We start from the raw sequence: 9,841 nt of genomic DNA, 5'->3' as shown, positions 1-9,841 counted from the left end.
AAGCCAGGTTGAGATTGAAGCCAAACCAAATGTGAAGACATAGCAAATGCAATGCATGGGTAAAACACTTCAAACAGAAGAAATTGGTGGTGGCGTTACCCACCGTATAGGAAGTATTAGACCCAGACACGGCGCACAATTATCGTGGCGCTCCGAAGTCAAATTCCACATTAATGTATTCACACTTAGAATGTATGTCTCATTGATTGAAGATATACTTTACTTCGTGTGTTGCACATCTAAGTCATCAATATGCATAAGTGTTAGGATGTGTGCCTGATCACAGGACATTTGAGGATTCCAAGATATTTAGCTCACACCGTAACTGAACTGGGTGAAGATATCTGCCAATTGCTCTTCAGTGTTGACGTGTATGATATCAATATCTTCCTTCACAATATGATCTCTGAGAAAGTGATGACGAATTTCAAATTGCTTTGTCTTCGAGTGCTGAACTGGGTTGTTGGCAATCTTGATGGCGCTTTCGTTGTCGCAGTAGAGTGGCACTTGCTTCAGATGAATGCCATAGTCTTTGAGTGTTTGCTTCATCCATAGAAGCTGAGCGCAGCAAGATCTAGCAGCAATGTATTCAGATTCAGCAGTGGAGAGAGATACACAGTTCTGCTTCTTTGAAGACCAACATACAAGTGATCGTCCCAGAAAATGACATGTGCCTGATGTAGACTTGCGACCCACCTTGTTACCAGCATAATCAGCATCCGAGAATCCAACCAGATCAAACTCTGAGCCCTTTGGATACCATAATCCTAGTGTTGGGGTGTAAGCCAAATATCGAAGAATTCGCTTCACAGCTAAGTGATGCGATTCCTTTGGTGCCGCTTGGAATCGAGCACACATGCAAACACTAAGCATAATATCTGGCCTAGATGCACATAGATAAAGTAAAGAACCAATCATGGAGCGGTATACTGAAAGTGCGTTATATCGACTAGAGGGGGGGTGAATAGGTGATTTTTATGAAAGTCTTCAAAACGTGGAAGTTTCGAAGACAAACGGTAGAGATAAACTTATTACCATGCAGCGGAAGGTAGACTACACTAGGAAAACCATAGTCAAGTATTCAATGGAGTGAAATCACAATGACTAATAGAAGCAATGTAGTAAGGATCAGGTAGGAAGATATTATGAAGCCAAACAGAACATGCAGTCACTCAGTGAAGACAAAAGAGAGATCAATCATACAATGACTTCACGAGGAGTAACAGTAAGTAAAGGGAAGGGAAGGATGAAACCAGTGACTCGTTGAAGACAATGATTTGTTGGACCAGTTCCAATTGCTGTGACAACTGTACATCTGGTTAGGGCGGCTAGGTATTTAAACCAGAGGACACACAGTCCCGGACACCCAATCTTGAACACGCAGCTTAGGACACCCAGTCCTCACCGTATTCCCCTTGAGCTAAGGTCACACAGACCTCGCCCAATCACTCTAGTAAGTCTTCAAGGTAGACTCCCAAACCTTCACAGACTTCGTTCACCGGCAATCCACAATGTCTCTTGGATGCTCAGAACGCGACGCCTAACCGGCTGGAGGATTCACAGTCCTCAAGTGTAATAAGTCTTCAGATCACACAGACAAGAAGACTTAAGTGATGCCTAACTCTCTTTGGCTCTGGGTGGTTAGGGCTTTATCCTCGCAAGGAATTCTCTCTCAAAGGCTTCGAGGTGGGTTGCTCTCAAACGACAAAAGCCGTACACTAACTCTGAGCAGCCAACCGTTTATGGTTGTAGGGGGTGGGCTATTTATAGCCACTAGGCAACCCGACCCGATTTGTCCGAAATGACCCTGGGTCACTAAGTAACTGACACGTGTTCCAACGGTCAGATTTCAAACTCACACGGCAACTTTACTTGGGCTACAAGCAAAGCTGACTTGTCCGACTCTGGACAAGATTCGCTCTCATAGTCTTCACTCGAAGACATAGGTTTTGGTTAAGCATCACTTCAGTCATTCTGACTGGTTCTCTTGGACCCCACTTAACAGTACGGTGGTTCCTATGACTCAACAAAGAAGAAAAAGAACTACGAAAGATCTAAGTCTTCGAGCTCCATAGGCTTCATGCGATGTATTCTCTTGTCATAGTCTTCAATGTGAATATCTTCATATACCACCTTTGACATCAATGTCTTCATACATTTTTAGGGGTCATCTCTGGTAGGAAATCCGAATCAATGAGGGACTTCTACCTGTGTTGTCCTGCAATTCTCACAAACACATTAGTCCCTCAACTAAGTTTGTCGTCAATACTCTAAAACCAACTAGGGGTGGCACTAGATGCACTTACAATCTCCCCCTTTTTGGTGATTGATGACAAACTAGTTGAAGTTTTCAACGGGGAATATAAAATGTGAAATTGTAAGAGGATAGGGAATTGTCTTCATAAGCTTTGAGGGCTCCCCCTGAAGATGTGCATATAAGTAATTTGCTTTTGGAATGCAAATGCACATGGCAGGTTGTGCTTGTGGAGATCCTCTTCAACTTATGATGACAATCCACTATGCATGTGAAGGTATGTGAAGATAATGACATGCATAATGGAAAATGGACGTATGCAAAATGATGTAAGTGTGGAATTTATCGTCGCACATGCGGAATTTATCATCGCATCACAAAATGGCAAATAGGTAGCAGACGACCATCGAGTTTAAGTGTTACAACTCAAAGAACCAAATGTATCAAAACGAGGGTTGTAAACACGAAGCAAAATATGAAGCATCCGCCCATATGGACCCGCTTGAAGACTATTAAACTCATATGCCTCTCCCCCTTTTGTCAGTAAGGACCAAAAAGGTTTGAAGACATAGAGCATCTACTCGTTCCCATGAAGAGTAGGTGAAGCAGCAGGGTCGTTGGTGGTGTTCGGCGGTGCGGAAGAGCTTGGAGCAGTGTCGAAGCGTGCTGAAGGAGGCGGCGGTGAAGTAGCATCGTCTTCATCCTCGATCACTCTGGCATTTACAGTTGCAGCAGAGGAAGAGAACTCAGAGTCTTCAAGAGATGGTGTTCGTCACAGCACTGCCCTTCGAGGAGGTGTGGAGTCAAACTTGAAGCGCTCAGAGAAGCCATCCTCTTGAAGATCATCTTCAGAACACATCAGCGTCAGCCCTTTCCATGTGCGTCGAGAGGTTTCATGAGCACCAAAGGCATTCTTGGTGGCAAGATTGCGAATGCGATTAACATCCACCAAGAGGCTTTGCATTTGACGCTTCAGCCAGTCATGATGCCTATCTTGTTTCTGATGAAGAGCCACAAGAAGCTCTCGGTCATTGAGAACACGAGTGCGCTTCTTGGGTCATGGGGCAGTTGTACTGTCAGTGGCTTCAGTGAGAGCAGGATGTGGTGCACGTGTAGTGCCAGCCAAAGGATACACATGAGTGACTGCTTCAACTCCTTCAATGTTCTGAGAAAAACTTTGATGCTCTGCATTCTGAAGACTTAGAGGTTCCTTGGCAGGCTCAGGATATATGGCTTCAATAGACATATCCACATCAGGCAGAAAAATCCGATGATTGCGAGCAGATGGCTGATATGAGATAACGGAGTGAAGTTTGATCAGCCGCATTACCCATGGGGCATAGAACTTCAAGCCAAATAGATCAGAGCCTGATGCATCAAGTTGGCGAATGAAGAAGTCCTGTGCATTGAAGCATTTTCCATGAAGAATATAGAAGACCAAAGTCTTCATTGCACCTTCCAGCTTGGCATGTGGAGAGTGCCCTTTGATGGGCCAGAGAGTTCGCCTTATGATGTGATAAATAGTCCTTGGCAGATACTCTAGGTCTTCAACAAAGAACTCTTTGGGATATGCAGCATCTTGGGGTAATGGCTTCATCATACTGAGCATCTGACTCATGTTAGGTTCAGGCTTCTGAAAGATGCTCTCCACAGCTTCACTGTGAAGTTGACAGACAGATTCATAGAGATCGCCGGGAGTGGGTAGACCAGTGAGCTCAATGATGTCAAAGGCTTTGGCTTCGTGATGAACGTTTCCTGTCATCCACTCCAGGACCCAAGTCTTCGGATCTCTGTTATACCCGCGGATGTGAAGTGTGGCATAGAATTGGAGCAGCAACTCTTCATTCAAATGCTCTTGGTCAGTGCCGAACGACAGCAACCCAACCTCTTTGAAGCAATCCAGAGCTTCTTCTAGACAGGGCAGACCAGCTATTGCTTCAATGCCAAGACGCTTGTGTGGGAAGATGCGACCTTGATTGTAAAGAATGTAGGAGTAATAGCTTCGCTGCGGATAGCTCCACAATCGATCAGATGATATTCTTTCCCTTGAGTAGGGGTTCCTGGAGCTATTGAAGAATGTGTTGTCTGCTCTGAAGCCATTGATATTAAAGGATCCAGGTGCTGATGCAGGACCTGGGAACCTGGGCAATCTTGGGATTGGCTTCTGTACCTGAGGCTTGTGCTCAACATGATAGTTGAACTGAGGACCAGCAGCAGGCGCAGGAACAGAAGTAGTAGCATCAGTGGCTTCGCTGACTTCTGGAGCTTGGGTTGGTGAAGGCTCCACATTAGCTTCAGCCATGACAGCGTCAGTGGCTTCATTGGTGTTGGTGGTGGCAGCCTCAAGATTCTCAATCTCCACTTGACGAGCTGGAGGGTCGGTCACAGTCACGTTCTCCTTGAGAACAGCTTCTTGGTGGGATAGGGGAGTAGCAGCTTTTGGGGTTTCTTCTTCATCGGCTGATGCAGCCGGAATGTCTTCAGCAGTTTTAGCTTCACACTCAAAGACTGGAGGCCTTGGTCCTTTGCGAAGCCTGCGTAACGCTGGCGACGCCTGTGGAGTTGGAGTTGGCTGGGCCTCAAAGTCTTCTTCCTCTTGTGCTTGTGGGCGATCAGCCCATGATGCATCCTGAGCAATTGGCGTCAAAGGACGACCAATGCTGATGAGCTCGCTATGCGTTAGCACAGGCGATGATATCCGTTGGTGCTCGAGCTAAGGAAGAACTGCATCATCTTCAACATGGTCATGGTGACCAATGTCTTCAGCAGCGATGGGATCAGCTGCTGGAAAGTCTTCAGCTTCATGAGCCTCTATGAAAGCAGGCTCATGGACAGTCAGTTGACGTTCTTGAGGTTCAGCGTCAGGGCGAACCATGGAGATGGGTTGAACAATCAAGGGCTCTGTGGGAGCAGCCCGTTCCTTCTTGGTCTTCTACTTCTTCTTGGAGGGGGCAGTAGCAGAGGCTTCAGGATGTTTCCTCTTCCTTGCTTCAGCCTCAGCAGTCCTCGTCTTCTTCAGCTATGAAGCGGTTGACCGGGCCTTTGGCTTCGAGCCAGTCATGCTAGTTGGGAAGACAATGGGATCTGCTTCCTGCCTTGGTGCGTTGGGTTCGGCCACAGTGGGCTTCTTCTTCTGCTTAGCAGACATCCTGGGATCAATGCCCGGACGCCCAAGGGCCTTGCGCTTCTCAGCCTCGTTGTAGCCTTGCACATACTTGTCAGCCAGGCTCTTCATGTGCTCCCGAGAACCCTGAGCTTCTGCGCGTTTCTTGAGAAAGGCTTCTTTGAGCTCGTGCAGCATAATCTTGAAGTTTTTCACCTCTTGTACACTGAGCTTGGCCATATGCTTCTTGAACCGAGCCTTTTCATAGTCAACCTTTTGCTTCAGTTCGACGATGCGCTGAGCGAGAGCTAGCTCTGAAGCAATGGCACCATGGAAGGCGACACTGAGGCCAATGGGTAGTTGCAGATCTTTGAAGCTGATGTTGGGCGTGTCAAACCACTCATCAATGAAGTTGTGGATGATTGTCACGTCAAAGAGAGGCAGATCATTGAAGATTTCTGCTTCTTCTTTGCTCTTGATGAGTTGCTCAAGAGCGTCATCTGCAAGATCTTCATCATTTGATAGATCAATGGCATCGTTGCGCAGAATGGCAGCAGCTGTCAGTTCTTGGCCGGTGTGTGGCAGAGGCATCTTGACCTTCTAGGGCTTGGAGATGCGTGACAAATTTTCAGACTGCACACTGTCTTCAGGAGGTGCAGTGGCCAATGGCTTCGCCCGTGAGATTTTTGGTGCAGAGGCAGGCTTTGATCTTTTGGCTGCTTCAGCTTCTTTGGCTTCGGCACTGCAGGCGCTTCATCTGATTCAGCTTCATCTGCAGGCTCATTTACGGCAGTCCCTTGAACCACGATATGGGTGATGAGACCTTCAAGGTTGTAGAAGGGCCCAAGAAGATTGGGTTCAGCTTCGCGAGTTCCATCGGCACGGGGAGCAGAGGGACTAGGGTTGAAGCCTAATCCCAAAGACTTCTTGTTCTGCTTCGCTGAGTTCTTGGCAAACTGGAAGTTGCGCTTGAACAGATTGTCGTCACGGCACCATAGTAGTGACGATGGGTGTGCATCTGCAGGCTGTGGCCCACGGACCATGCAAGGATAGAAGCCTTGTTCAATGGCTTCTTCTCTGGACCTGGGTTGAAGATTCTTGTATAGGATGTCTCCCCACGGTCGCTTGATGGCGTTTTTCTCAGCATATTCTTGGGTCACAAACCGGTATTTGAACCATTGTTCTGCCCAATATCTTTGAATCCACTGGATTCGGGTCTTGCGCTGATTATAATCCTCTTCAGGATCTGTCTTGTAAAGTTCTGAGAGGTCATCAGGCAGATCTCTTGATGTTCCGCCACGACGGTGTCTGCCTCCCTTCCTTGCAGATTTCTCTGAAGCCATGAATTTTAAACTGAAAGGCTTCAATACATTCAAAGGGTTCAAAGGTTTTCGCTGGCTGGACAAACAGGAACTGGCTTCGGGAGAATTTATATGATGCTGTAAGAATTCTACAAATGAATGCAGACTATGAGAACCAAGGGATTCTCCCACGGACATGTGCCTGTGACAGCATTAAGGTGCGAGGGAAGGGGAAGAGGTCATGTGCATTCTCAGAAGATTTTGAAGATAAATCAGTTTAGAAGACATTGACCTCATCGTGTGAAGACATTCACTCATAGATAAGGAGTTGGTTCCAGATTTGTATGAATCCAGAGATCAGTACAAGTGAGGAATCTAACTACTTTGTGAAGCATAAGTGAATATACTAGGCATGTTATGAGATGCAGTATGAAAGAGATCCAACTTGTGTGAATAGAAACTGCTTATGGTAGAAAGTGACAAAGCTATAGGATCAGATGGGCCGTAAAAAGGAAGTTTTATTTACCACACATAGAACTGCTAGACGGAGTGGAAGAGGAGGCCGAGCAGTTCGATCGTCCGTGCCCTAACTTGGCGACGGAGGACACCTACGGCGACGGCGGAGAGGACGAGGTCCGCGGTCGGCGTGAGGACGGCATCGGAGAGGTTGCGGAAGCGAAGCGCTTCGTCGCCGGCGTTGTCGAGGGCTAGCGGTGGCTCTAGGGTTCGTGCGAGAGTGGAAGAAGAGATAATGACTGCGGTGAGGCGTGTATTTATAGGTACAGGGGCGACTCAGTGTTATTACACAGGTGCCCCTGGCGATTCACATCTGAGGAACACGTGGCCATCATGCAGCATGTCGGAGGTTGTTCCACGTCCCACGCACACCTGGATTGTCGGGTGGTCGTTCCCACTTCTCCGGGTTTCAGGTGAAGGAATGAGCATTGAAAACGGACTTAATGTTTGTCTCTGTATCTTCTGCTGACAAGGACGCAGAGAAGACATTTAACAGTTTCAATAGAATGCATATGACTTGGAGAGATAGAGTTTGAGATAGAAATCATAGAGAGGTTAGGGTCCGATCACATTCACTTAGTTCAAAAGTTTCAACAAGAAGACATAGCTATAAGTGAATGCTATAGAGGACAGAACACTAGTATATATATATATATATATTCAACATAGTGAAGATAATCATGAAGACATGCTGAAATTGAAGCCAAACCAAATGTGAAGACATAGCAAACGCCACGAGTGAAACACTTCGAGCAGAACCTTTGGTGGTGGCGTTACCCACCGTATAGGAAGTATTAGACCCAGACATGGCGCACAATTATCGTGGCGCTCCGAAGTCAAATTCCATATTAATATATTCACACTTAGAATGTATGTCTTCATTGATTGAAGATATACTTTACTTCGTGTGTTGCACATCTAAGTCATCAATATGCATAAGTGTTAGGATGTGTGCCTGATTACAGGACATTTGAGGATTCCAAGATATTTAGCTCACACCGTAACTTGCAAAATCTCCTCTCATCCAAGGGCTTGGTGAAGATATCTGCCAATTGCTCTTCAATGTTGACGTGTATGATATCAATATCTTCCTTCACAGCATGATCTCTGAGAAAGTGATGACGAATTTCAATGTGCTTTGTCTTCGAGTGCTGAACTGGGTTGTTGGCAATCTTGATGGCGCTTTCGTTGTCGCAGTAGAGTGGCACTTGCCTCAGATGAATGCCATAGTCCTTGAGTGTTTGCTTCATCCACAGAAGCTGAGCGCAGCAAGATCCAGCAGCAATGTATTCAGATTCAGCAGTGGAGAGAGACACACAGTTCTGCTTCTTTGAAGACCAACATACAAGTGATCGTCCCAGAAAATGACACGTGCCTGATGTAGACTTGCGATCCACATTGTCACCAGCATAATCAGCATCCGAGAATCCAACCAGATCAAACTTTGAGCCCTTTGGATACCATAATCCTAGAGTTGGGGTGTGAGCCAAATATCGAAGAATTCACTTCACTGCTAAGTGATGCGACTCCTTTGGTGCCGCTTGGAATCGAGCACACATGCAAACACTAAGCATAATATCTGGCCTAGATGCACATAGATAAAGTAAAGAACCAACCATGGAGCGGTATACCTTTTGATCGAACTCTTTACCATTGTCGTCGGGACCCAGATGATGTTTGGCTGGCATTGGCGTTGTGAAGCCTTTGCAGTTTTGCATACCGAACTTCTTCAGACAGTCTTTGAGATACTTCTCTTGAGATATGAAGATACCGTTGCGTTGCTGTCGTATTTGAAGACCGAGGAAGAACTTCAGCTCTCCCATCATGGACATATGATATTGCTCTTGCATCATATATCCAAACTCTTCACTGTACTTCTGATTGGTGCAGCCGAAGATGATGTCATCCACATATATTTGGCACACAAACAGTTCACCATCATATGTCTTCGTGAAGAGAGTGGGGTTGAGGGAACCAGGTATGAAGCCTTTGCTCTTTAGGAAGTATTTGAGTGTGTCATACCAAGCCCGAGGGGCTTGTTTCAGGCCATACAGTGCCTAGTTGAGCTTGTATACCATGTTAGGATGTTTTGGATCTTCAAAGCCAGGCGGTTGTGCAACATACACTTCTTCTTCAATCTTGCCATTGAGAAAGGCGCTCTTCACATCCATTTGATATAGAAGTATGTTATGATGATTTGCATAGGCCAGCAGTATGCGTATGGCTTCAAGTCTAGCCATAGGAGCAAATGTTTCATCAAAGTCAATGCCTTCCACATGAGTATATCCTTGAGCAATGAGACGAGCTTTGTTTCTGACAACTTGACCTTGCTCATCTTGCTTGTTGCGGTATATCCATTTGGTGCCTATTATGTTGTGCTTCCGAGGATCAGGACGCTTAACCAGTTCCCATACATTATTCGGCTCAAACTGTTGAAGCTCTTCTTGCATAGCTTGAATCCATTCAGGCTCCATGAAGGCTTCTTCCACTTTCTTGGGTTCTGTTATTGAGACGAATGCGAAGTGCCCACAGAAATTTGCTAGCTGAGTTGCCCTTGAACAAGTGAGCGGACCAGGTGCATTGATGCTATCAATTATTCTCTCAATCTGCACTTCATTGGCAACACAAGGATGTACATGGCGAAGATTTTCCTCTTGCTGATCATTG

This window comes from Triticum urartu, chromosome 6A (genome assembly GCF_056163025.1).
Source record: "Triticum urartu cultivar PI428250 chromosome 6A, HENAU_Tu73, whole genome shotgun sequence".
Classification (NCBI taxonomy): Eukaryota; Viridiplantae; Streptophyta; class Magnoliopsida; order Poales; family Poaceae; genus Triticum; species Triticum urartu.
The sequence above is the reverse complement of the archived record's forward strand: the minus strand, read 5'-3'. Positions refer to the sequence as shown.